Raw genomic sequence first — 27,928 nt, 5'->3', positions numbered from 1 at the left:
GGGGCAAAGAGAGCCGGGGGCAGGGAGAGTGAGAGGGGTGGGGGAAAGGGGGGCAGGGGAAAAATACCCTCTGGCGGGTGTCACCCAATTGCCATCCGCACCCACCCAGGTGACGTCACTGAGTCTCAGCAGTCAGCAGCATAGAGGAGGACAGAACTCCTCCACCAGATCCTGCACTTCTCCATGCAGCTGCGAAGAGGATTGTCTCTGCCCCCCAGTTATAATCAGAGAGGAGGACAGAACTCCTACTACAGTTCTTGTGCCTCTCTGTTCAGCACCCCCTCCTCTCCGCCTCCCCTGGTCTCAGCCTTCAGCAGATTCTGGCAGCTGGCTCCAGCCCTCCTCTGGTCCTCCTCCAGACCCTGCACTTTCTGGTTCCCAGCTCTGCCCCTCCAGAATTTTCCCGGCAGCAGCACAAGGTAAGGGTGGTAAGGTAAGGGGGTGCATTGTTATGTAAGGGCGGGTGGGGGTCACTTGACTTCTGATGGTGTAGGGGCTCTTGCCAGCTAATGTAAGGGGGATGGGGTGCTCTGGACATCTAGTCTTAATAGATAAAAGGGGCCCTTTGAGGGCAACTGTAATGCTGATGCAGTGTCGGGACAAGGTCATCTAGCGCCCAGGGCCAAATGGTGCCCCCCTCCACAAAATGTATGAGCATTATGTGTCAGCAAAGATCCCCTCCCCAAAAATGTGAGCACTTAAACCCAAGCACAAATTACCTTTGTAAACCAAAATCTCCTCAAAGAAAAATCTCTGTGGCCTCTTCCAGCCCTTAGGTAGGCACGGTCCATGCAATGCTCCTCACCTCACTAAATACCAAAGCGCCCCGGGCAGCCACCCCCCTGCCCACCCCTTGTCCTGGCCCTGTGCTGATGTGGCCTAATTGAGTTTGACACCCCTGACTGTACCTGTCAGTGGTCATAATGTTATGGCTGATCTGTGTGAATAGAACATGGAGGAGGATGAGGGACAGAAGGGTTGTAAATTGGATAGGCCCTCCTTCTTAGGAGAGAAGATGTGATAAATGAATAAATAAAGTTCAGAGCTCGAGCATAACATTGTAGATTACGTGTCTCCATCACACCCACTATAGGGATAATGGTGTGATGAATGGACGGATATCAATGTAGGGGGTCAGTTTTGCCCACACATAATATGGCCACACACTGGCTTCATTCCCAGGCCCCTAACGCAATGACGCCATACGCTGCTACGCCCACGGGATCTGACGTCGCCCCGGAAGTCTCGCGGGAGGATCTGCCCCGGGGCGGAGCGGAAGCGGGCAGAAAGAAGAGAAGGGAGAGGCGGCTCCGCGGAGAACGGTGAGGCCGGTAGCGGGATGGTAGCCCCCGGGGTTGGTGGTAGTTGGGTGAGGGGAAGGAGAATTGGGGGGTGCCATGGCGTAGGAGGAAGTGCTGAGTAGGCACGGCGGTGGTGTGTCAGTGTGGAGAACATCTGTTGGGTGGAGTAGGAGGGAGGGTGTGCGATGGGGGCAGATGTCCACTATTGGGGAGGGGGGTGGTAATAATGGAGAGATGATCAGAGCATACATAGCACGGAATCACTGACTGGTCTCCTCTACATCACACTGACCTAGTCATCTATGGAGGATGGTCATTGATCAATCACTGAGATACAATACAGGGAGGGACCAGGGCTTTGTCCTACAAAGTCTGATTCCAAAAAAATATATCCCCCCCCCCAATGTATAGTGGGATGATTAGTTCACCCTTTGTAGCCGAGTCCTGCCTTGTGTTACTATGATGATATAGCTGTGTGTTTCCCTATGTCTTGTGTACACTGACTCCTGAATGGGAGGGTGTGGGGCATTATAATCACCTGCTACACTCTCTGTGTTCTGATTAGGGAAGTGGAAGGGTCTGCATACTTTTACACCAGGGATCTGTACAAGTTCTGCTTTGTGTATTTCACCAACAATCACAGGACATAAAAATCCCCATCAAGGTCCCCTATACATCACAGTCCCCCTTTTTGTATCGGGTCCCCTATACATCACAGTCCCCCTTTTGTATCGGGTCCCTTATACATCACAGTCCCCCTTTTGTATCGGGTCCCTTATACATCACAGTCCCCCTTTTGTATCGGGTCCCCTATACATCACAGTCCCCCTTTTGTATCGGGTCCCCTATACATCACAGTCCCCCTTTTGTATCGGGTCCCCTATACATCACAGTCCCCCTTTTGTATCGGGTCCCCTATACATCACAGTCCCCCTTTTGTATCGGGTCCCCTATACATCACAGTCCCCCTTTTGTATCGGGTCCCCTATACATCACAGTCCCCTTTTGTATCGGGTCCCCTATACATCACAGTCCCCCTTTTGTATCGGGTCCCCTATACATCACAGTCCCCCTTTTGTATCGGGTCCCCTATACATCACAGTCCCCCTTTTGTATCGGGTCCCCTATACATCACAGTCCCCCTTTTACATCAAGGTCCCCTATACATCACAGTCCCCCTTTTGTATCGGGTCCCCTATACATCACAGTCCCCCTTTTACATCAAGGTCCCCTATACATCACAGTCCCCCTTTTACATCAAGGTCCCCTATACATCACAGTCCCTCTATATGTCAGGGTCCCCTATACATCACAGTCCCCCTTTTATACCAGGGTCCCCTATACATCACAGTCCCTCTATATGTCAGGGTCCCCTATACATCACAGTCCCCCTTTTACATCAAGGTCCCCTATACATCACAGTCCCTCTATATGTCAGGGTCCCCTATACATCACAGTCCCCCTTTTATACCAGGGTCCCCTATACATCCCACTACAGTCCCCCTTTTGCATCAGGGTCCCCTATACATCACAGCCCCCCTTTTGCATCTGGGTCCTCTATACATCCCCTTCTACGTCCGGTTGCCCAGCATCCCCCCCCCCCCCATTTACATTAGCAGCGGAAACCGTAGGCAGTCTCTGCTGACCTTAAAAGAGAAGTATGGGAATTATGTATATTTTCAATCATACTTGCCTATTTGGATGCAGCACGAATCTCTCCAAGGCTGAGATCTGAGCGATCAAACAATGCAGATTGCTCAGTTCTCAGAGCTCCAGGAGCAGAGAGCTGATGACTGTCACCGCTGTCTGCTCTGCCCCCCCCCCCCCCCCCCGTGCTTACTGGAGCGCTGGGCTGTGGAGGGGGCTGGCTCAGGCTCTCAGTGGTTAGTAATAGCACTGTGCACTAGGCTTGCTTTTGTAGGCTGACAACGGTAAGCCACAGCAAACTGTATTTGTTCTGGCCACACCTTCTGCACCGCCCCTGACATATCTGATTGGTGGTGGTCACAATGAAAATGAGCCATGCACCCATGTCTGTGATGTGTGGACACAATGAGGGAGTGACATTATCTGCACATGCTGTTGTCACAGTAAAAAAGGTTTTAACCACTTCCTGCCTGTAGGAAGTCACATGACGTTCTTAGGTTGAAGTGGTGATATCTGAATGATGCCTGCAGCTACAGGCTTCATTCAGATATCTTTGTTTTGAGCTGGCAATTGCCTGTAATGAAAAAGCCTTCCTTGCAGCTATTCAGCTGCTGGATTGCTCTTACAGGCAGTGGTAAGGGAACACCCCCGCCCCCCCCCCATCGAACCACAGGTGAGGTATCGCCACAAACGTACCTCACGTGCACAAGACCTCTTCTTTAACTCTAAACTGGTAACCTGTAAACTGTTTAAAGTGTAGCCTAAGGAGATTTTTAAATACTGAAGACTGGTGCCATTCCACGATTGTGCTCAATTCTAAAGTGTGCACAGTTTTAAAGTGCGACATGTTACTCTGTGTAACATCATATTTTATATTTTACCAAAGTATTGGGTTAAATATTGTGTTTTGTTGCAATAAAATTAATTCAGTTTAAAAAAAAAAAATAGTGTTTGGAAATTTGCTGCGCAAATACGGTGTGACGTAAATTGCAACAATTGCCATTTTATTCTCTAGTGTCTCTGCTAAAAACCTATATATAATGTTTAGGGGTTCTCAGTAATTTTCCATGATTTTTATATGTAGGAGAGGAATGCTAGCCTGGGCTGGAAGTGGTTAAATAGAATTGATCATCCAGAGACCCAACTAGCACATATGTTAAAGGATTATTTAGTGGTGATGGGCTTTGTCTTTATTTTGGGTATAAGGCAGTGGTCCTCAACCCTGTCCTCAGGACCCACTAACAGGCCAGATTTTAAGTATTACCTTGGGGGAAATGCAGACTAGAATACTGCAATCACTGAGCAGCAAATGATATTACCTGTGATGTATTTCAGTTATCTTACAAACCTGGCCTGTTAGTGGGCCCTGAGGACAGGAGTTGAGAACTGCTGGTGTAAGGGGTTTATTCAGAAGCAGCAGAAGATGGTGATCTTTCTGGAAGGTTTACTAATTGAAAGTGTTGCACAGATAGGATTGACAGAGGAAACCTGTCATAAACACCCAAGCAGCAATTGCTTAACCTCCCTTAAATGGTATTTGTCTCTCAGGCATGTCGATCCGATGGCATCAATTTGAGAAGCTGACTTTCCAGATCTGTCTACTTGTTTTAGATCTATAGCTTAGAAAGTATTTAAGGACTCCCTGTCACCAACAAAAAATGAGGGTGAAAGTACAGAAGATCATTTTTTTTACTTGTAATGTGCTGAAAAGTTTGACTACTCCAGGAAGAGACAATTGCTGCCATGTCATAGTTGCCGCCTCTTCTGGGAGTGTCTAATTATGGTCTGTGCTGGCCTAGCTCCTCCACCCCTCCCCTCTCTTTTCTACATGAGCTTGATTGTGGCAGATGGGAAGGAGAGAGAGAGAGAAAATATTATAGAGCATCACCAGAGTGAGTGCTCTGAGCTTGTTTGTGCTGCTGACATCACATCCAAGATGATGGTACCCAGTAGCAGTCTCGAGACTTTTGGATGTCTATACAGGTAAATAACATACATTCCATGCACATCTGATATTATGGAAAATATTTATTTTTTGTTATACAGTTGTGCTCATAAGTTTACATACCCTGGCAGAATTTGATTTCTTGGCCATTTTTCAGAGAATATGAATGATACCACAAAAACTTTTCTTTCACTCATGGTCAATGTTTGGCTGAAGCCATTTATTATCAATCAACTGTGTTTACTTTTTTAAAAATCATAATGGCAACAGAAGCTACCCAAATGACCCTGAACAAATGTTTACATACCCTAGTTCTGAATACCGTGTATTGCCCCCTTTAACATCAATGACAGCTTGAAGTCTTGTGGTATTTGTGGTAGAGCTGCATGATTCTGTTAAAAATGAGAATTGCGATTCTTTTGCTTAGAATAAAGATCATGATTCTCTCACGATTCTTTAAAATGGTTACTTTAAAAAAGAAAAATCAGCTGTAGACGGTGCATGCGCAATCAACACGCCACTTGCTCCCGATGCTCGGGGCTGCTTATTCATTCAATACAGAAAGGGGTGGATAAACAGCCCGGAGCATCGGGAGCGAGCAGTGTGTTGATTGCGATTGCGCTTGCGCAGTCCAGGCCGGGCACTATGCTCTCTGCTGACTGACATCAGTTCTGGTTGCTGACGTCAGTTCCGATATCGGCGCCATTTGTGTTCCATGCTGGTTCCGGCGGCTTCTCCTCCGGGCCCTCTGGTCTAGGCTACATTATGGGGACACTGGCAAGAATCGCGGTAATCCTAAATCATCCAAAAGTAGAGTTAACTGAGTAACTTGGTCAGCAATTTCAGCGTGCGCTGTCTGCATGTTGGTTACAGATTGAGTGATGTTAGTTGCCTCAGATTCTAGCATGGTGACCCGTGTTGTAACATCTACTACTTCCTGCTTAAGCCGAGCCAGCTCCCCCCTGAGAGCCATCTCTACACGAGAGGCCAGTGATTCAAATTCCTATCTGGTGGGGAGTTTTTGTAAGAATGCCCAAATAGTCTGCTCAGTGAGCTTCCCAGTAAAAGACCACTGCTGGCGTGTCACACTGTGTGATGTACTCACTGTGACCGGAGATGTGACATCAGGGTTCAGAGCGTGTCTTTCTGTCCCACTCCGGGACTGAGAGAAGCTGGGTCCAGGTAAATCAGCTTGCATGGACATTGGATAGTGGCATATGCAGGGAGCAGCGCTCATCATTGTCTGGGCTAAGGAGCGGTGAGAGAGAGCGAGGCAGGCACAGGGAGAGATCACTGGGTAGTGAGAATGGCAGCATATCATTGCCTGAGCCATCCAATTCTCTCTCCAGGTCTGCAGCCAACAGTCTGAGTGCCGTCCATGTGGTAACCGCCGGCGCCATCTTGGATGTGTCTGGGGTAGAAACCGCGGACCAGGAAACGCTTCATCTCACCAGCGGGACCTCTCTTGCCTTCCCTGCCACCCGGGTAATTAGTTGGAGAGGATAATATTAGGTATGTCTACCGTGGAGAGCCGCGGACCGGGAGCTCAGTAGGAACACGTCCTCACACTTCCATGCTGAGACCACGCCCCCCCCAAGAATCACAGTAATCCTGGCTGGAGATCGCGGGCGGGGGGTGAGTCGAGATCACGATTCTCTATACGATTAATCGTGCAGCTCTAATTTGTGGATGAGGCTCTTTATCTTCTCAGATGGTAAAGCTGCCCATTCCTCTTGGCAAAAAGCCTTCAGTTCCTGTAAATTCTTGGGCTGTCTTGCATGAACTGCACGTTTGAGATCTCCCCAGAGTGGCTCAGTGATATTGAGGTCAGGAGACTGAGATGAGCACTCCAGAACCTTCACTTTATTCTGCTGTAGCCAATGACAGGTGGACTTGGCCTTGTGTTTTGGATCATTGTCATGTTGGAATGTCCAAGTACGTCCCATGCGCAGCTTCCTGGCTGATGAATGCAAATGTTTCTCCAGTATTTTTTTTATAACATACTGCATTCATCTTGCCATGAATTTTGACCAAATTTCTTGTGCCTTTGTAGCTCACACCTCCCCCAAAACATCAGTGATCCACCTCCATGTTTTAAAGTAGGAATAGGCCTTGTTGTCTCCTCTCCAAATGTAGTGTTTATGGTTGTGGCCAAAATGCTCAATTTTGGTCTCATCACTCCAAATGACTTTGTGCCAGAAGGTTTGAGGCCTGTCTCTGTGTTGTTTGGTGTATTGAAAGCGGGATACTTTGTGACATTTGCGTAGTAATGGTTTTCTCCTGCCAACTCGACCATGCAGCCCATCTTTCTTTAAGTGCCTCTTTATTGTGCATCTTGAAACAGCCACACCACATGTTTTTACCTGTATTTTCCTGTATTTTTCCTGAAGTTATTTGTGGATTTTTCTTTGCATCCTGAACAATTTTCCTGGCAGTTGTGGCTGAAATTTTAGTTGGTCTACCTGACCATGGTTTGGTTTCAACAGAACCCCTCATTTTCCACCTCTTGATTAGAGATTGAACACTGCTGATTTGCATTGTCAATTCCTTGGATATTTTTTTAAATCCCTTTTCTGTTTTATACAGTTCAACTACCTTTTCCTGTAGACCCTTTGACAATTCTTTTGCTTTCCCCATGACTCAGAATCTAGAAACGTCAGTGCAGCACTGGATGAAAGATGCAAGGGTCTGCCAGAAGTCCAGAAACTCATTGACCTTTTATACACACACACTAATTACAAGCAAACAGATCACAGGTGAGGATGGTTACCTTTAATAGCCATTCAAACACCTTTGTGTCAACTTGTGTGCATGTTATCAGTCCAAAATCACCAGGGTATGTGAACTTTTGACCAGGGTCATTTGGGTAGTTTCTGTGCCCCGCCAGAACTCCTGGCTCCTCCCCTTCATCAGGTACCCCCACAGAGAGCTGCTTTCCAGGGAACACCCATGCGGGTGCACTCCAAAGTCCCACTGCTGCATCCATTGACACAAACAGTGGGACTTGGCCCGGCCCCCTGCCCCGGTGTCACTGGATTTGATTGACAGCAGCGGGAGCCAGGGGCTGGATAGGCTCAGGTAAAGAAAAGAGGGGGGAGGGGGGGCTCTGGGGGGGGCTGCAGCAAAGAAGTTTTTTCACCTTAATGCTTAGAATGCATTAAGGTGAAAAATCATGAGACTTTACAATTCCTTTAAAGAGGAGTTCCAGCCTGAGGGAAAAAAATTAAAAGTCAGCAGCTGCAAATACTGTAGCTGCTGTCTTTTAATATAAGGATACTTACCTGTCCAGGGATCCCGCGATGCCGGCACCCGAAGCTGATCCGTCCATCGGCTCCGGGGCGCCAGTATCTTGCGGCTTCAACTGCTGCTTTCTACTGTGCATGGGCAAACCACGCTGCTCTTTCTGAATGTTCCCGCTGCTTTCTGGGACCTGTGTGCCTCCCTGAAGGCAGCGGGTGGAAGGAAGAGGGGCCAGAAATCGCACAACTATTGCGGCAATCTTACCCGGAAGTGGGAGCGGGTGCCTGGTTTTGACAGGTATCCAATCCCCCTTTCACACCAAAAGGTGCCAAATGTTGCAGTGGGGGGGGGGGGAGCAGACAAGCGGAGCTTTCCCTTTTGGGTGGAGCTCTGTTTTAAGGAGGGCGTTCGAGTGGTGATAAAAACACTGCTCAATCACCTGTTTTTACAACCCCTCCACCAGTGTGAACAAGCCCTTATTAATTCAAAATGTTTGAAGCTTGAGGGCCAGCATAACATCCATGTAATTAAAGAAGAAGTTTGGGATTAAAAAAACAAAAAAAAAAACGACAAAGTCCCCTCCATTCTGCAGCATCTATCCCATGTCTGCTGTAGGATGGAGAACTGAGCGATCGTACACCCCAATACTGTCAGGATGCTTCCCGAGCCTGGAGCTGCACTGCCCCATCATATTGCCCGCTATCAGCTGACTCTTCACAGGAGGATGAACCTAAATGCACTCCTGAGACCCACAAGAGAAGTATGGCCAAAACTGCTTTGGCCATACTTCTGTTTTTATATTTGCCGCATGCAATGTCAGCAAAGGGCAGCTTCTGTTTCTTGCAGGAAATATTTCCTGTACCAGCAGTCTACCACACATTTCCAGCACTCAAGGAATTTCACCTAGCTAGTTTAACAAGTGACTTCTCTTCACATCCTGTTCTGTCTGATACCCATGTCTTGTGCTGGAAGTATTGGTAGTATCCTCAGTGAGGACCCAGACATTCTTAGCATTCCACACTTACCGTAGCAAAATAAAAAATGAATGATGTATTTTGCTGTCAGTGTCCCTATTAGAGGTTTCGCCTCACTTCCTGTAGTGAAATGCACCTGTGCCCAGATTATAGACACCAAAGTATTGATCATTTCTGAGCAAGAGATAAAACCAAATAAAATAGGCTATCATTTACCTCTGTAACTGTAAGGAGAAAATATTTAGGTCTGCAGCGTAGACAATGAAGTCTGAAGCTGGATTCACACCTTTGTATTTTTGCTTGATCCATTTCTCATTGTAATCAATTGAAACATGTCAAACACATCTCAACATGTGTGTTATGACCTTAATGCACATTGACGCATCATCACATGTTGATATTCATTACAGAGTACATTGACAATGCACATCAACCCGTGCTAATCCTTTTCTATTGATTTCATTGGGAAACTCGGGGAGAAAAATGCATAGGTGTGATCCCAGCCATAGGTGGTGCAGATTTCTTCCCTGCAACCATAGGTTGAAAAAAATTAGATGGGATGAGACTCTGAGAGATCAATAGTAAAAAAAAAAAAAACAGCCCACTTTATACACATTACACATAGGTACACATTTAACCCCTTGATTGCCCTAGATATTAACCCCTTCCCAGCCAGTGTATATTTTTAGCACTGATCACTGTATGTATGTATATATGTCACTGGTGATGTCAGTGGCAGTTAGTTCCCCCCAGCTTCAGTTAGTGTCAGATTATCTGCCACACTATCGCAGTCCCATTATAAGCCACTGATCACCACCATTAGTAGCATTACAAAAATTAAAATTCCAGTATATATACCATAGTTTGTAAGTGCTATCTTTGCTAACTTTAATGCAAACCAATAGATATACACTTAGGATTTTTATTTTTATCAAAAAACATGTAGCAGAATACATTCTGGCCAAAATTTATAAGTACATTTTATTTTTATTTTTTTATTATATATGTTTTATAGCAGAAAGTAAAAAAACAAATATTATTTATTTATTTTTTTTAAGATGTTTGTTCTTTTTCCATTTATAGCGCAAAAAAAAACTTTAAAAAACCCAGTGGTGATCAAATACCACCAAAAGAAACCTCAATTTGTGTGAAAAAAGTGATATAAATTTTGTTTGGGTACAGCGTTGCATGACCGTACAATTACCAGCAGTGCAGTGCTTAATAGCAAAAATTGGCCTGGGGGTAAAATCTTTTGGGGCTCAAGTGGTTTAAGAGGAATATTTTTGCAGGCAGAGTGCTGTTATCTCTGTTTAAAGGTAATATTTAGCTGTAAGTGCCCCTTTTATAAGGGCTCTCTAGACCCTGTGTGTGCAATACTGGCATGTTAGTGAACTCAGGAGGCAGCATCCAACCCCACCCCACTCAAAGTTTTTGACAGGCTGAAAACTGTACTGAATGGTAGTCTTGTTTTGGGTCCTGTGTGTTCAGGGACCTGTGCTCAGAATGCTGGTATCCTGCAAGGGGCCCAAACTGTATACATTGCTTAGCCTGACCTGCATATAATAGGAACTATCACATCTGAAAGGTCTGTTTAAAATATTTAATCAGGTTGGTGACCGCAAAACATGGACACAAACCGTGTCAGTATGGTTAAAGCAGTAGTAAACCGCAAAAAAAAAAAAAAATCACCTGCAAGGCAATGGCATAATGTGCCATTCGCACATTATGAAATACCTTGAAACGAAGGTGAAGCGCGCTGTGCGATCACCGCTGAGAGGGCTGATTTCTTCTGGGGTCGCGCGCTCCGGCTATCTTTTTGCGCGCATGTTCTGGCACGAAGCTCTGAAGGTCTATCAAAGTATGCCGGACCTTCAGAGCACATACGCCAGTAATGTCATCGGCTGCATCTAGTGTGAATATCTTTAGGAGATATTCATTTTACCTACAGGTATAGGCTTAGGTGTAGGTAAAAATGATCAAGTGGGGTTTACTACAGCTTTAAGAATGTGGATGAGTGACAGAAGTTTGATTTGAGTGATATAATGTAGAAATTAGATTTTATTGCTGACCACCGTTTGAAAATGTTAAGTCAGATCAGGAGTTCTGACTTTACTAGCTGCATACTTGTTTGGGGTTAATGACTCAATATAACAGCTAGCGTTGTCAGGTCAGCGATAGCGAAGTATCTCAGGCAGGTAAATGGCAACCAATTTGTGCCAATTTCCCAAAATAAAGAGGACACCTGGTTCTTAAAACACTTTTTTTTTAAAATTAATCTTTAACCACTTGCCGACCGCCTAACGTATATATACGTCGGCAGAATGGCACGGGCAGGCAGAATCACGTACCTGTACGTGATCTGCCTCCCGCGGGCGGGGGGTCCGATCGGACCCCCCCCCGGTGCCATCGGCGGTCGGCATCTGACTGGGAGCGTCGGGAGGCGAGGGGGAGACCATCCGATCGTGGCCCCCCCCCTCGCGATCGCTCCCAGCCAATGGGAATCCTCCTCTGCCTGTGTGTAGTTTCACACAGGCAGAGGATGTGATGTCATCTCTCCTCGGTCTGGCAGTTTCCGTCCAGCGCCGAGGAGAGAAGACATGTAAGTCCACACAACACAAACACACACAGTAGAACATGCCAGGCATACTTTACACCCCCGATCCCCCCCCGATCCCCCCCCAATCACCCCCCCCCCCCCGTCACAAACTGACATTAGCAGTATTTTTTTTTTTTTTTTTTTTTTTTCTGATTACTGCATAGTGTCAGTTTGTGACAGTTACAGTGTTAGGGCAGTGAATATTACCCCCCTTTAGGTCTAGGATACCCCCCTAACCCCCCCTAATAAAGTTTTAACCCCTTGATCACCCCCTGTCACCAGTGTCACTAAGCGATCATTTTTCTGATCGCTGTATTAGTGTCGCTGGTGACGCTAGTTAGAGACGTAAATATTTAGGTTCGCCGTCAGCGTTTTATAGCGACAGGGACCCCCATATACTATCTAATAAAGGTTTTAACCCCTTGATTGCCCCCTAGTTAACCCTTTCACCACTGATCACCGTATAACCATTACGGGTGACGCTGGTTAGTTCGTTTATTTTTTATAGTGTCAGGGCACCCGCCGTTTATTACCGAATAAAGGTTTAGCCCCCCGATCGCCTGGCGGTGATATGCGTCGCCCCAGGCAGCGTCAGATTAGCGCCAGTACCGCTAACACCCACGCACGCAGCATACGCCTCCCTTAGTGGTATAGTATCTGTACGGATCAATATCTGATCCAATCAGATCTATACTAGCGTCCCCAGCAGTTTAGGGTTCCCGAAAACGCAGTGTTAGCGGGATCAGCCCAGATACCCGCTAGCACCTGCGTTTTGCCCCTCTGCCCGGCCCACCCAAGTGCAGTATCGATCGATCACTGTCACTTACAAAACACTAAACGCATAACTGCAGCGTTCGCATAGTCAGGCCTGATCCCTGCGATCGCTAACAGTTTTTTTGGTAGCGTTTTGGTGAACTGGCAAGCACCAGCCCCAGGCAGCGTCAGATTAGCGCCAGTACCGCTAACACCCACGCACGCACCGTACACCTCCCTTAGTGGTATAGTATCTGATCGGATCAATATCTGATCCCATCAGATCTATACTAGCGTCCCCAGCAGTTTAGGGTTCCCACAAACGCAGTGTTAGCGGGATCAGCCCAGATACCTGCTAGCACCTGCGTTTTGCCCCTCCGCCCGGCCCGGCCCAGCCCAGCCCACCCAAGTGCAGTATCGATCGATCACTGACACTTACAAAACACTAAACGCATAACTGCAGCGTTCGCAGAGTCAGGCCTGATTCCTGCGATCGCTAACAGTTTTTCTGGTAGCGTTTTGGTGAACTGGCAAGCACCAGCCCCAGGCAGCGTCAGGTTAGCGCCAGTACCGCTAACACCCACGCACGCAGCATACGCCTCCCTTAGTGGTATAGTATCTGATCGGATCAATATCTGATCCGATCAGATCTATACTAGCGTCCCCAGCAGTTTAGGGTTCCCACAAACGCAGTGTTAGCTGGATCAGCCCAGATACCTGCTAGCACCTGCGTTTTGCCCCTCCGCCCGGCCCAGCCCAGCCCAGCCCAGCCCACCCAAGTGCAGTATCGATCGATCACTGACACTTACAAAACACTAAACGCATAACTGCAGCATTCGCAGAGTCAGGCCTGATCCTTGCGATCGCTAACAGTTTTTTTGGTAGCGTTTTGGTGAACTGGCAAGCGCCAGCGGCCTAGTACACCCGGTCGTAGTCAAACCAGCACTGCAGTAACACTTGGTGACGTGGCGAGTCCCATAAGTGCAGTTCAAGCTGGTGAGGTGGCAAGCACAAGTAGTGTCCCGCTGCCACCAAGAAGACAAACACAGGCCCATCGTGCCCATAGTGCCCTTCCTGCTGCATTCGCCAATCCTAATTGGGAACCCACCAATTCTGCAGCGCCCGTACTTCCCCCATTCACATCCCCAACCAAATGCAGTCGGCTGCATGAGAGGCATTTTCTTTATGTCCTCCCGAGTACCCCTACCCAACGAACCCCCCCAAAAAAGATGTTGTGTCTGCAGCAAGCGCGGATATAGACGTGACACCCACTATTATTGTCCCTCCTGTCCTGACAATCCTGGTCTTTGCATTGGTGAATATTTTGAACGCTACCATACACTAGTTGAGTATTAGCGTAGGGTACAGCATTGTACAGACTAGGCACACTTTCACAGGGTCTCCCAAGATGCCATCGCATTTTGAGAGACCCGAACCTGGAACCGGTTACAGTTATAAAAGTTAGTTACAAAAAAAAGTGTAAAAAAAAAAAAAAAAAAAACACATACAAAAATATAAAATAAAAAAAAAATAGTTGTCGTTTTATTGTTCTTTCTCTCTCTATTCTCTCTCTCTATTGTTCTGTTCTTTTTTACTGTATTCTATTCTGCAATGTTTTATTGTTATTATGTTTTATCATGTTTGCTTTTCAGGTATGCAATTTTTTATACTTTACCGTTTACTGTGCTTTATTGTTAACCATTTTTTTGTCTTCAGGTACGCCATTCACGACTTTGAGTGGTTATACCAGAATGATGCCTGCAGGTTTAGGTATCATCTTGGTATCATTCTTTTCAGCCAGCGGTCGGCTTTCATGTAAAAGCAATCCTAGCGGCTAATTAGCCTCTAGACTGCTTTTACAAGCAGTGGGAGGGAATGCCCCTCCCCCCCCCCAACGTCTTCCGTGTTTTTCTCTGGCTCTCCTGTCTCAACAGGGAACCTGAAAATGCAGCCGGTGATTCAGCCAGCTGACCATAGAGCTGATCAGAGACCAGAGTGGCTCCAAACATCTCTATGGCCTAAGAAACCGGAAGCTACGAGCATTTTATGACTTAGATTTCGCCGGATGTAAACAGCGCCATTGGGAAATTGGGAAAGCATTTTATCACACCGATCTTGGTGTGGTCAGATGCTTTGAGGGCAGAGGAGAAATCTAGGGTCTAATAGACCCCAATTTTTGCAAAAAAGAGTACCTGTCACTACCTATTGCTATGATAGGGGATATTTACATTCCCTGAGATAACAATAAAAATGATTAAAAAAAAAAAAAAATGAAAGGAACAGTTTAAAAATAAGATAAAAAAATAATAATAATAAAGAAAAAAAAAAAAAAAAAAAAAAAAAGCACCCCTGTCCCCCCTGCTCTCGCGCTAAGGCGAACGCAAGCGTCGGTCTGGCGTCAAATGTAAACAGCAATTGCACCATGCATGTGAGGTATCGCCGCGAAGGTCAGATCGAGGGCAGTAATTTTAGCAGTAGACCTCCTCTGTAAATCTATAGTGGTAACCTGTAAAGGCTTTTAAAGGCTTTTAAAAATGTATTTAGTTTGTCGCCACTGCACGTTTGTGCGCAATTTTAAAGCATGTCATGTTTGGTATCCATGTACTCGGCCTAAGATCATCTTTTTTATTTCATCAAACATTTGGGCAATATAGTGTGTTTTAGTGCATTAAAATGTAAAAAAGTGTGTTTTTTCCCCAAAAAATGCGTTTGAAAAATCGCTGCGCAAATACTGTGTGAAAAAAAAAAATGAAACACCCACCATTTTAATCTGTAGGGCATTTGCTTTAAAAAAAATATATAATGTTTGGGGGTTCAAAGTAATTTTCTTGCAAAAAAAAATTATTTTTTTATGTAAACAATAAGTGTCAGAAAGGGCTTTGTCTTCAAGTGGTTAGAAGTGTGGGTGATGTGTGACATAAGCTTCTAGATGTTGTGCATAAAATGCCAGGACAGTTCAAAACCCCCCCAAATGACCCCATTTTGGAAAGTAGACACCCCAAGCTATTTGCTGAGAGTCATGTTGAGTCCATGGAATAATTTATATTGTGACACAAGTTGCGGGAAAGAGACAATTTTTTATTTTTTTTATTTTTTTTTGCACAAAGTTGTCACTAAATGATATATTGCTCAAACATGCCATGGGAATATGTGAAATTACACCCCAAAATACATTCTGCTGCTTCTCCTGAGTATGGGGATACCACATGTGTGGGACTTTTTGGGAGCCTAGCCGCGTACGGGACCCCGAAAACCAAGCACCGCCTTCAGGCTTTCTAAGGCCGTAAATTTTTGATTTCACTCTTCACTGCCTATCACAGTTTCGGAGGCCATGGAATGCCCAGGTGGCAAAAAAACCCCCCAAATGACCCCATTTTGGAAAGTAGACACCCCAAGCTATTTGCTGAGAGGTATAGTGAGTATTTTGCAGACCTCACTTTTTGTCACAAAGTTTTGAAAATTGAAAAAAGAAAAAAAAAATTTTTTTTTCTCGTCTTTCTTTATTTTCAAAAACAAATGAGGGCTGCAAAATACTCACCATGCCTCTCAGCAAATAGCTTGGGGTGTCTACTTTCCAAAATGGGGTCATTTGGGGGGGGGTTTGTGCCACCTGGGCATTCCATGGCCTCCGAAACTGTGATAGGCAGTGAGGAGTAAAATCAAAAATGTACGCCCTTAGAAATCCTGAAGGCAGTGATTGGTTTTCGGGGTCCCGTACGCGGCTAGGCTCCCAAAAAGTCCCACACATGTGGTATCCCCATACTCAGGAGAAGCAGCTAAATGTATTTTGGGGTGCAATTCCACATATGCCCATGGCCTGTCTGAGCAATATATCATTTAGTGACAACTTTGTGCAAAAAAAAAAAAAAAAAAAAAAAAAATTTGTCACTTTCCCGCAACTTGTGTCAAAATATAAAACATTCCATGGACTCAACATGCCTCAAAGCAAATAGCTTGGGGTGTCTACTTTCCAAAATGGGGTCATTTGGGGGGGTTTTATGTCATCTGGGCATTTTATGGCCTTCAAAACTGTGATAGGTAGTGAGGAGTAAAATCAAAAATGTACGCCCTTAGAAATCCTGAAGGCAGTGATTGGTTTTCGGGGCCCCGTACGCGGCTAGGCTCCCAAAAAGTCCCACACATGTGGTATCCCCATACTCAGGAGAAGCAGCTAAATGTATTTTGGGGTGCAATTCCACATATGCCCATGGCCTGTGTGAGCAATATATCATTTAGTGACAACTTTTTGTAATTTTTTTTTTTTTTTTTTTTTTTTCGTCATTGTTCAATCACTTGGGACAAAAAAAATGAATATTCAATGGGCTCAACATGCCTCTCAGCAAATTCCTTGGGGTGTCTACTTTCCAAAATGGGGTCATTTGTGGGGGTTTTGTACTGCCCTGCCATTTTAGCACCTCAAGAAACGACATAGGCAGTCATAAATTAAAGGCTGTGTAAATTCCAGAAAATGTACCCTAGTTTGTAGATGCTATAACTTTTGCGCAAACCAATAAATATACACTTATTGACATTTTTTTTACCAAAGACATGTGGCCGAATACATTTTGGCCTAAATGTATGACTAAAATTGAGTTTATTGGATTTTTTTTAGAACAAAAAGTAGAAAATATCATTTTTTTTCAAAATTTTCGGTCTTTTTCCGTGTATAGCGCAAAAAATAAAAACTGCAGAGGTGATCAAATACTATCAAAAGAAAGCTCTATTTGTGGGAAGAAAAGGACGCAAATTTCGTTTGGGTACAGCATTGCATGACCGCGCAATTAGCAGTTAAAGCGACGCAGTGCCGAATTGTAAAAAGTGCTCTGGTCAGGAAGGGGGTAAAACCTTCCGGGGCTGAAGTGGTTAAATCTTATGTTTATTTTTTATAGTTGCATATATACTTTTCAAAACTATTGACCGGGAGCAGTCATCTATAAATTGCTTGTTGATTACTCTGATATATTTTACATATTCCTTGCTAGTACGCGCATGCCCAATGTCACAACATGCTCATCAAGAACACAATGTAATACATTACAGATTAGTCCCTAGATTTGGTGACCTGCATTCGTTTCCTTTATTTTTTGGGCTAGGAATTGTTGTTAGCAAGTAGAGATAATACCTGTTGATCCAAAAATGTTATCTCTTATGTAAGCTACAACGTAGTAAAGATGAACAAAGGCAGACATACAGTATTGGCTTTGCCAGGCGACTTCAGTACTATTTTGAAGCACTTTTTCTTGTGCGGATATGCAGAGATAATAGCATGCAGGAAGATGTCATGCACTGCCTGGGTAATCTTCCTGTAATGTCAGATCCAAATCACTAAATCATTATAGATAAGGATTCTATTTGGAGGCGACTTCCATTACCGTCTGTGGGTACAAATTGGATAGAAATCGCCTTGAAGTAGTACAGGAACCTTTTCTAAAGTCGGAGCGACTTCAGTAGTGCTAATTAAGACAGCTCTCATTGACTAAAATGGGATTTCACATGTCATGTGACTTGGGGTCTCGGATCCCAAGTCGTGGCAGTGTGAACTGAGCCTTAGTAGTGAAACCTAGGTGGTAAACATGGCTCTCTCTGTAGATAGTGGAGGATTTTGCAAAGGCATTTGATACAGTTCCCCATAAACGATTACTGTACAAAATAAGGTTCGTTGGCATGGACCATAGGGTGAGTACATGGATTGAAAACTGGCTACAGGGGCGAGTTCAGAGGGTCGTGATAAATGGGGAGTACTCAGAATGGTCAGGGGTGGGAAGTGGGGTTCCCCAGGGTTCTGAGCTGGGACCAATCCTATTTATTTTGTTCATGAACGACCTGGAGGATGGGGAAAACAGCTCAATCTCTGTATTTGTGGACGATACTAAGCTAAGCAGGGCAATAACTTCTCCGCAGGATGTTGAAATCTTGGAAGAATATCTGAACAAATTAATGGGGTGGGCAACTACATGGCAAATGAGGTTCAATGTAGAAAAATGTAAAATAATGCATTTGGGTGGCAAAAATATAAATGCAATCTACTCGCTAGGGGGAGAACCTCTGGGGGAATCTAGGATGGAAAAGGACCTGGGGGTCCTAGTAGATAGGCTTAGCAATGGCATGCAATGCCAAGCTGCTGCTAACAAACAGAATATTGGCATGCATTAAAAAGGGGATTAACTCCAGGGATAAAACAATAATTCTCCCGCTCTACAAGATGGTCCGCCCGCACCTGGAGTATGCTGTCCAGTTCTGGGCACCAGTCCTCAGGAAGGATGTACTGGAACTGGAGAGAGTCCAGAGAAGGGCAACAAAACTAATAAACGGACTGGAGGATCTCGGCTATGAGGAAAGACTGCAAGGATTGAACTTATTCTCTCTGGAGAAGAGATGATTGAGAGGGGATATGATTTCAATGTACAAATACCATACTAGTGAGCCCACAATAGGGATAAAATTTTTCCGCACAAGGGAATTTAAAAAGACTCGCGGCCATTCACTAAAATTAGAAGAGAAGCGGATTAACCTTAAAATAGAGGGTTCTTTACTGTAAGAGCGGTTAGGATGTGCACAAGCAGTGGTTTCACTGGGGAGCATCAATAATTAAAAAAAATATATTAGGCACCTAAACGACCACAACATACAGAGATATAAAATGTAATGTTAACATAAAAGCACACACATAGGTTGGACTTGATGGACTTGTGTCTTTTCAACCTCACCTACTATGTAACTATGTAAATGTAGCCATCCAGAGACAAGCAGTGTGTTATTCACAAGATTACCAGGTGGAAATATAGGGAACAACACCTGAAAATCTATGCCACCACCAAATCTAAGGACTGGTAAGCTGCCATGTACTACCTTTTTGGGTTTAGATGCGTTTTAGGCTCCATGCACACTGGGCTTAACGTATCACTAAACCCACAACAGTAAAATTAGTCTGTATATGCAGTAAAGCATGCTTGTTATACTCACTGTGAAACCTAAGAGGTTAATCCTCCACATTGTGTAAAAAGGCTGTTTACTGTCCTCAATCTCCTGATAAGACAGAACTTTTGGAGTCACTCTGCACATGCTCAGTTTGTGTATTGCTAGAGAATTTTTTCTTTTTCTTGGGAGGGTGTATGTGATCAGCACAGGGCCAATCAGCACTGTCCAGACAGAGGGTCAGGGTCCTACAGCCTCAGGACAGTCAGAGTAGAATAAAAAACCCTTCCTACAAGCTTTCACCAGACACTGATAGAAGTCACGAGACTGCTATATACTGCTGATGAGAAAAGGTTCCCTTGGCAGAAAAAACTCTCAAAGAGCATTTATTTGTACACAGTTTAGACGAGTTTGGGAGAAGTTTAGCCTTTTTCTGCCAGAGAGCTCCAATAAGAAACACAAACCTGAAGGTTTTTTTTTTTTCCTGCCTCTAAACGTTGAGCTTGAAATATGCCTGTAATCGTCCTAATGTACATGGACACATAGCATAACATTGAGCTGCTTCTACAGGCAGAACACAAAATGCTGGTAGAAGCAGCGATTTTTAACCACTTTCCACCTGCGCTATAGCCGTCCCTAGACGTCCTCCCGTGATTGTGCTGCCTCCATGCCGCGTTCTGATCGTTGAGTACAGGAGAACAGGGTAAAAACAGGGTAAACAGCTGATTACAGAAGTAAACAGAAGCCGGTTATCGGCGTGAGGAGAAAAGAAGAAAGCTGGTAACCGGGACATCGGTACCAATCTGTGCCCACCAGTGCCACCTATCGGTGCCCACCAGTGCTGCTAATCAGTCCCCATCAGTGTCACCTACAGTGCCTCTCAGTGCCAGCCGATTCATGCCGCCTCATCAGCGCACATCAGTGAAGGAGAAAAATTACCTGTTTGCAAAATTGTATAACAAACTATGAAAAATGTTTTTGTTTTGTTTTTTCAAAAATGTTGGGTTTTTTCTGTTTCTTTAGCAAAAAATGAAAAAAAAAACCTCAGTGGTGATTAAATACCACCAAAGGAAATCTCCATTTCTGTGAAAAATATAACAATTTTGTTGGGGTGCTGCATAACCGCACAATTGTCATTCAAAGTGTGAGAAATTCTGACAGCTGAAAATTGGCCTGAGCAGGAAGGGGGTAAAACTGCCCAGTAAGCAAGTGGTTAAGCCAGTGTGCATGGAGCTTAAAAGAAAAAAAGATAATTTGCTTTGGAAGGGTTTGTCATCTTCTCTGTTATCTGTTCTTCATTGTGGATATTAAGATATGTAGACTATGCAGCTGTATAGTTATGAAGAGCTTATGTATCTATGAAAAATATTTAGAGAGCCAGATTGTTGGAGGACATGTTATTAACAATCCTTGTAGATAGTACAGAAATAATTCTCGGCTGTCAGCCGGATATGGTTTGCAATAGTGATATTTCAGAGATAATGGACACTCTGCAGCACAGTAACATTATACTGGATCATCTCCCTAATCACCTTCATCAGTGGCTGTCAACTTATGAGCTAAAGGGGGCCTCAACTGCTGTCCCTGATAGCACCAATGGGCCATACGTAATGTTCAATATATGTAATGCTTGAGAGGACTGTCAGACTGCAGACCTAATAGAGGAAATGAGGGTCAGAGAGTGTGCACATGCTACATTTTTGGGTTGGGATATGCTGCAGAAGATAATACGAGACTGAGGAACATGTTACATGAGACTAATAGAAATCAATGCTATTACCCTAATCAATGTTCCCACTACAGACATCTGAGGGCTGCACATCATGTACCAAAGGACCGCAGGTTGGACAACAGGGACCTACATGCACTACAGCCAAGTGGTTAGGACATTTTGTATTCTTTGGTGAGGAGGCACACGCCCTGATTTGCCATAATGATGTGAGAGTAACCTGTAACCATATAGTACCAACCAGTAACATCACATAATAATGTGAGAGTAGGCATATAATATAGAGGCATCGGTAAACCAATCCAACTGGTTGTCTAATATATATATTTTTTTACAGTTGTATGTGCTACACTTTCCCTCTTTCATAGCTACAGATATAAAATGTCCCGTGTCTGTCCCTGCTCGTTTAGATAGTAGGACGCCTGATCTCATAGTGTGTTATCTAAAGCTGATTGCATCTTCTGAGTAATAATTGATGAAGATGACTTTTGTGCACGTGGCTCGATACTGTCAAATCTTTATTGAACTTGTATAAAAAAAAAAAAAAGGAAAACTTCCGTGTATTACCTCTAGCCACCAGATTCACCATTTGTTTTTGATTCATGCAATAGTTTTTTTATTGAATTTTCGAATAACCTATAAAGAAATTGGCACATTAGTATGGGCCTCCAGTAACTTCTACTGTAAGTTTATTGCTTTCACAGCTTCCAGTGGATGTGGAAATGCTTGGATGGCTGAATCACTTCCATTAGATAGCTGACAGTTGTCTTAAAGTGTTTGTTAACCCACATGTCTTCTAATGATATGCCCCCCCCCCGTGTGTGTGTGTGTTTGTATATAAAAAAAAAAAAAAGCCGTATATACCTTTATCTGTGAGCACTGATCAGCGTTCACGTGACGCGCCGCATCTCTCCTCTCCCTGTCTGTCAGATGCAGCGGGAGGGGCCGAGATTCCTCCCCCGACTTCAGTCTGGTCTGGGGCAGAGGAGGAGAAAGCCGGAAAGAGCCAGCGCATCACGTGACCGCTGATCAGCACTCACAGATAAGGTATATACTTTTTTTTATTTATATACAACACACACAGGGGGACATGTGAGAAGGCTGGCCGGAGTATTTGTAGGAGGAGTCTGAGGGGTATATATCCCTCCTCCTTTGTCTGATCGTGCATCGGCTTGTCTAAATTGTTACAGCCGACGCACTTCATTTCCGGGTGGCTGCGTCACTTCCGGTTTCTTCACAGAGCGGTTCTTCTCCTGGTGTTCATGCCGGGCTTCATTGGGGGGGTGCCCGCCCACCGCTACCTCTTTCGGGTTTACGCCGGGCTTCATTCGGGAGGGGGCCACTTACTTGCCCACTCGCCTCTCCCGGGCTCACGCCGGCATCATCGGAGGGAGGGCCGCCGCTCATTTCTCCTGGTACTCACGCCGGGCAGCATGGGGGGTAGGGGGCGCTCACTCCTCCTGCTCGCCGGGCATCATGGGGGGGGGGGTCCACCCTCCTGGTGCTCAAGCTGGGCATCAACGGGGGGCACGCATTAGTTAGCTGTTTTAGTCCTGGAATGGAGATAGGGGGGGGGGTAGGCACAGCAGAGAATGCCATTTCAATTTCATTTAATTGTTCAAAGGCTCCATCACCAGATTCTCAGTACATCCTAGTGAGGACATGTTTGGCTTGATCTATCCTGGCATGGCCCTGAGAGTTGGGAGAGCAAGCCAGCTGAGACTTCATAGTCCAGGCTACCTTGGGGTCACAAATCAAGTGGGGGTGCAGACCAGCGGGGGGGGGGGGGGGGGGGCTGATTGGTAGGATAGCTCCACTTCCATCGTCATTTCATGTTTCTGTCATAGCGTGTTCTGTCATAGCGGTTCTGTCAGTAGCGTGTTTTGTCAATCTGCCCCAAAGAAGCTCATGTTCTTTTTTGAGCTTAGAGCGTTTTTCAGGCGTTTTGCCTCAGGTAACAAAACGCTCAGATGTCTCCCCCGCTATTGCATATGTGGTACTTTTATGTACTGTTGATTATACAATAAAACTTTCATCCAAATTTCCAAAATCCGTAATTGTTTAACTGGGGTTGCACCGTAGGAGTCTGATGTGGCAATTTACCTGGAGCAGTGACAATATACACAAGGCTAATAATCAAGTAGTAGAAAAGACTGAGTAATAATGTACTGTATTTATTGGCGTATAACGCGCACTTTTTCCCCCTGAAAATAGGGGGGCAAATCACGGGTGCGTGTTATACGCCGATAGTGTAGCTCGGAGGGTAGGAGGGGGATGAGCGCTACCGAGCCGGAATTCACTGAGTCGTCAGCTGTATAATCGGCTCTCACTCGGCTCTGACGTCACACACACAGTCCCACCTCCGCCACTGGTATTGGACCAGTGTTCTGTCAATCACAGGAGCTGGTCCAATGCCAATAGCGGAGGCAGGACTGTGTATGTGACTGCTGACTGAGAGCTGAGTAAACAGGAGATGACGGCTCGGTGATTTCCTGCATGAGAGATGGTGAGGCTGCAGATGGGCATCAGGCTGCATTGATGGCAGATAGGCTGCATTAAGGCTGCAGATGGGCGCATATCAGGCTGCATTAAGGCTGCAGATGGGCGCATATCAGGCTGCATTAAGGCTGCAGATGGGCGCATATCAGGCTGCATTAAGGCTGCAGATGGGCGCATATCAGGCTGCAGATGGGCGCATATCAGGCTGCATTAAGGCTGCAGATGGGCGCATATCAGGCTGCATTAAGGCTGCAGATGGGCGCATATCAGGCTGCATTAAGGCTGCAGATGGGCGCATATCAGGCTGCATTAAGGCTGCAGATGGGCGCATATCAGACTGCATTAAGGCTGCAGATGGGCGCATATCAGGCTGCATTAAGGCTGCAGATGGGCGCATATCAGGCTGCATTAAGGCTGCAGATAGGCACAGATCAGGCTGCATTGAGGCTGCAGGTGGGCACATATCAGGCTGCAGATGGGCACATAACAGGCTGCATTGATGGGCACTGACCATTATTTTGCTTCAAAGTGGTTTATTTTGAAAAAAAAAAAAATTCCTGAAACTTCCCTCTTAAATTGAAGGTGCGTGTTATACACCGATAAATACGGTAATTTTTTACAGGATAGACCTGTAGACACTCACAATAGTCACTTTAAAAAAAGAACATGGTAACTATTACGCAGGTTACCAATAATATAAAGCTACGCCTCACACTGATGATGTCACCCAGTGTTTATTCAGCCAAGATGACAGCCCCTGACTGTTGGCCACGCCCTCTAACAAGTTTCACCCTGATTGGCTTTATTCATAGAAGTCCTATAAATATTTATATTTATGGTGTTTTATGGGAGTGAGGGTGAGCTCTTTTTCGACTGGTATATACATAAACACCAGAGCTTCAAGCGATGTTTATTCTTTCAAGCTTCTAATATGCAGGCTGCTCTTTGTATCAGCTTTCAGTCTGTATGGTCTGCTTGGACACTGTATTGGCTTTCAAATTCATATCAAAAGCTGATTAGACAGCAAATGGCAATTGAAAATTGCTGAGCTGATTTTTGCTTTCAATCTTAAGTACTCAAATTACTGATAGATATAGGTGGACATGGTTTTGCTGTTTTTGTTTTGCTTTCTGGTGCTGGGATAATTTATTATAAGTGCAGCTGCTGCTTATGGAAATAAAATAACTTTTGCTTTTAGTGCTAACGTTGCAGACCTAAAAATACAGGGGAACAGATATATTAGGGATGGGGACCAATGTGCAAAGGACAAAATGTCATCTATGATGCAGCCTGGCAATCGTAATTTAGTCAATAATAAATTAGTAAACATTATTTGATATCGGAGCCTTGTGTGAGATTGTTTTCTTGTTTGCCCATACCTGTCGATCTGAGGATTTTTAACTTCCTTCAGCAAGTTTGCAAAAATCTTTATTTTGCAGTGGCATCACAGCAACATTGTCACCTATTAAAAAAAGTAGTTTTAGATGGACCTGAAAGCTGAAGTGAGATTTGTTAGTGGGGGCGTGAACTTTCATTATCTGAAATAGCATACTCGGAGATAAGAGAGTTCAGGATCCTGCTGCAACTTTGGCTTCTTCCAAGTCCCATGGGGCTCCCTTTTGGCCGTTGGCTGGTCACTGATGATGTAACTCCTGCACATACACATATTGTCTCTGGGAAACGGCTGTATTCTTGATGTGCCATGCAGTGTACATAGCAAAACGAACAAAAATCACCCAGATCCAGGGACAAGTGTTTGCATGTGTCTTTTGCTGTAAAACTTCTGATTTTTTTTTTTTTTTTTTGTCAAAGCAAACCTAAACTCTCAATTCCTTTGCAGCCAAGGGGGCTGCCATCTTAACCTCTGTTTGATCTGCAGTTGCCATGGCGCTGACCATGTGGTCAGCGTTGACACCAGCCATTCGATGGCTTGACAGTTCTGTTGAGAGCTAACACATACTGGTAACGGACTGTTCTCATTCAAGACATCCCTTGCATGTAACTGTTTAATTGGTGTGTGTGTTTTTTTGCAGGTAAAAAAATATACATTCATTTATTTTGTTAGGAACCTGTAAAGCATTACACCCATGATCAGCAGATGATGGGTGTAATGCCACAGTCCTGCAGACTGTCTGTGTAGCTGTCTGCCCGTACCTCTGATATGGGCAGGCAGTTGCACACTGACAGGAAGCTCAATGAACTACCACAGCGCTCAACAACACCCTGGTAGTTCATTGAGAACTACAAGCTGACAGCTGCAGATGTAGTTTTCCCATTCGCAGAACACTATGAATGAATGATGTGGCCTGCTGGGTGGAGCCGCACACGGTTGCATTTTTTTAGTGAGTGGGGGGATCAGGGTTTGCGGGGGGGGTGCATTTGTAACATGTTACACCCTAAACATGTTACAAAATGTGAACTTATCCCTTAAAGTAAGTTTACTTCCATTTTTAGTAAGGGAATTAACCACTTCAGCCCCGGACCATTTGGCTGGCCAAAGACCAGAGCGTTTTTTGCGATTCGGTGCTGCATCGCTTTAACTGATAATTGCGCGGTCGTGCGACGTGGCTCCCAAACAAAATTTATGTATTTTTTCCCCCACAAATAGAACTTTTTTTTGGTGGTATTTGATCACCTCTGCGGTTTTTAGTTTTTGTGCTATAAACAAAAAAAGAGCGACATTTTTGAAAAAAACACAATATTTTTTACTTTTTGCTATAATAAATATCCCCAAAAAATATATAAAAAAAAATTTTTTTTCCTCAGTTTAGGCCGTTACATATTCTTCTACATATTTTTGGTTAAAAAAAAATAAAAATTGCAATAAGCGTTTGATTGGTTTGCACAAAAGTTATAGCGTCTACAAAATAGGGGATAGTTTTCTGGCATTTTTATTAAAGTGTGTCCTAGGGAGTGATTCTAACTGTGGGGTGGATGGGCTACGACACTGATCACCTCTCCCGATCACAAGGAACTGCGATCAGTGTCCTGTCACTAGCAAGAATGGGGAAATGCTTGTTTACATCAGCATTTCTCCGTTCTTCCTCTCCGTGAGATGATTTTGGGTAATCTCCGCGGGAGCTGCGATCACACTCGCGGAGCGCGCCACGTGCGCGCCCACAATGCCGCGTTTCAAAGGGCAACGTACAGGTACGTTAATATGCCTGTACATACCCTTCTGTTGACGTATATCGGCGTGAGCCGGTCGGCAAGGGGTTAAACCCCAAATCCAACAAACACTGGACCCCTTGATCTGCACATATCGTAAGTGTGCATGTGCAATCTCACCTGTGATTACAGCGATTAAAGCGGAACTAAAGTCAGTATACTTGCCTCCTCTTTAAAAGAGAACCATGGGAATTTTTTTTTTTATTTTTAATCATAGTTCCCCAGGTGGATGCAGCATCAGTCCCCCGCTGGATCTAAGAGTACCGAGCAATTGAACATCGTTGATCGCTCGGTTTTCAGTGCTCCCTGAGCAGAGAGCTGGTGACTGTCTTTCACAGGCTCTCTGCTCTGCACCAAGGTGCTCAGTGGAGCGCTGAGCTGTGGAGGGGGCGGGAGCAGCCGATTCAGTTTCTCAGCCGCTTAATTAGAGGCTGAGCTGGGTGTTAGCATGTGGGCGGATCCCAGCCATATGGTCGCAGTCTTTGCCGAGCCTGGGCTGACTCTGTGACGTCAGCTGACAGCAGGCTTCAGCTGAAAACAGGTCACAGGTGTGCAGAATGATCTGCACTCCTGTGATCCACAGGGGGAAGTACAGCCCAATGAGCTTTGGCTGTACTTCTCCTTTAAAGAGGAAGTACTTCCCCTGTGGATCACAGGAGTGCAAATCGTTCTGCACTCCTGTGACCTGTTTGCAGCTGAAGCCCGCTGTCAGCTGACGTCAGAGCCGGTCCAGGCTCGGGAAAGGTTGCGATCATATGGTTCAGGTGTTTCAGACCAAACTTAAGTGTGTGGCCAGGTCCGCTTTTACTGATGTGACTGGATGTGGCTGTTCTACATGAACATGTGTCTGCTTCCATCTAGGCACGCCTAGGCATTATATGGGTCCCTTTTTCCTCTATGATAGGATGAAGGAAATATCAGAACAGATATGGTCTACGGTCCCCTGATAGGACAGAACAGAAGGCACCAATGAGAAAGAAAGCAAGAGTGTTTGTGACCGGTATTAATAACATTCATTTACCAGAATACAATATTTTTTGGTAATAGTGGGCATTTCCTTTTGTAATTCCTGTTTTTTCTTCTTTTTTATACACACATGACTTCCCTTTTTCTGTATGTTAATTGGTCAGTGTCTTCTCAGCTATGAAACTATGCAGCTTT

The 27,928-nt window shown here is 45.0% G+C and overlaps 1 protein-coding gene across 4 annotated transcripts in view; it reads left to right on the top strand.

The window, feature by feature from the left end:
• The first annotated feature begins 1,202 nt into the window (after nucleotides 1–1,202).
• Nucleotides 1,203–27,928, top strand: part of GRB2 (growth factor receptor bound protein 2) — a 117,393-nt gene continuing 90,667 nt past the window's right edge. For all 4 annotated transcript variants that reach the window (XM_073608155.1, XM_073608154.1, XM_073608153.1 and 1 more), the window contains exon 1: nucleotides 1,203–1,322. The gene's annotated coding sequence lies outside the window, so the exon portion shown is untranslated. The remainder of the gene's footprint in view (nucleotides 1,323–27,928) is intronic.

Source organism: Aquarana catesbeiana, linkage group LG12 (genome assembly GCF_042186555.1).
Source record: "Aquarana catesbeiana isolate 2022-GZ linkage group LG12, ASM4218655v1, whole genome shotgun sequence".
Lineage (NCBI taxonomy): Eukaryota > Metazoa > Chordata > Amphibia > Anura > Ranidae > Aquarana > Aquarana catesbeiana.
This window is presented reverse-complemented; position numbering and strand designations above follow the sequence as displayed.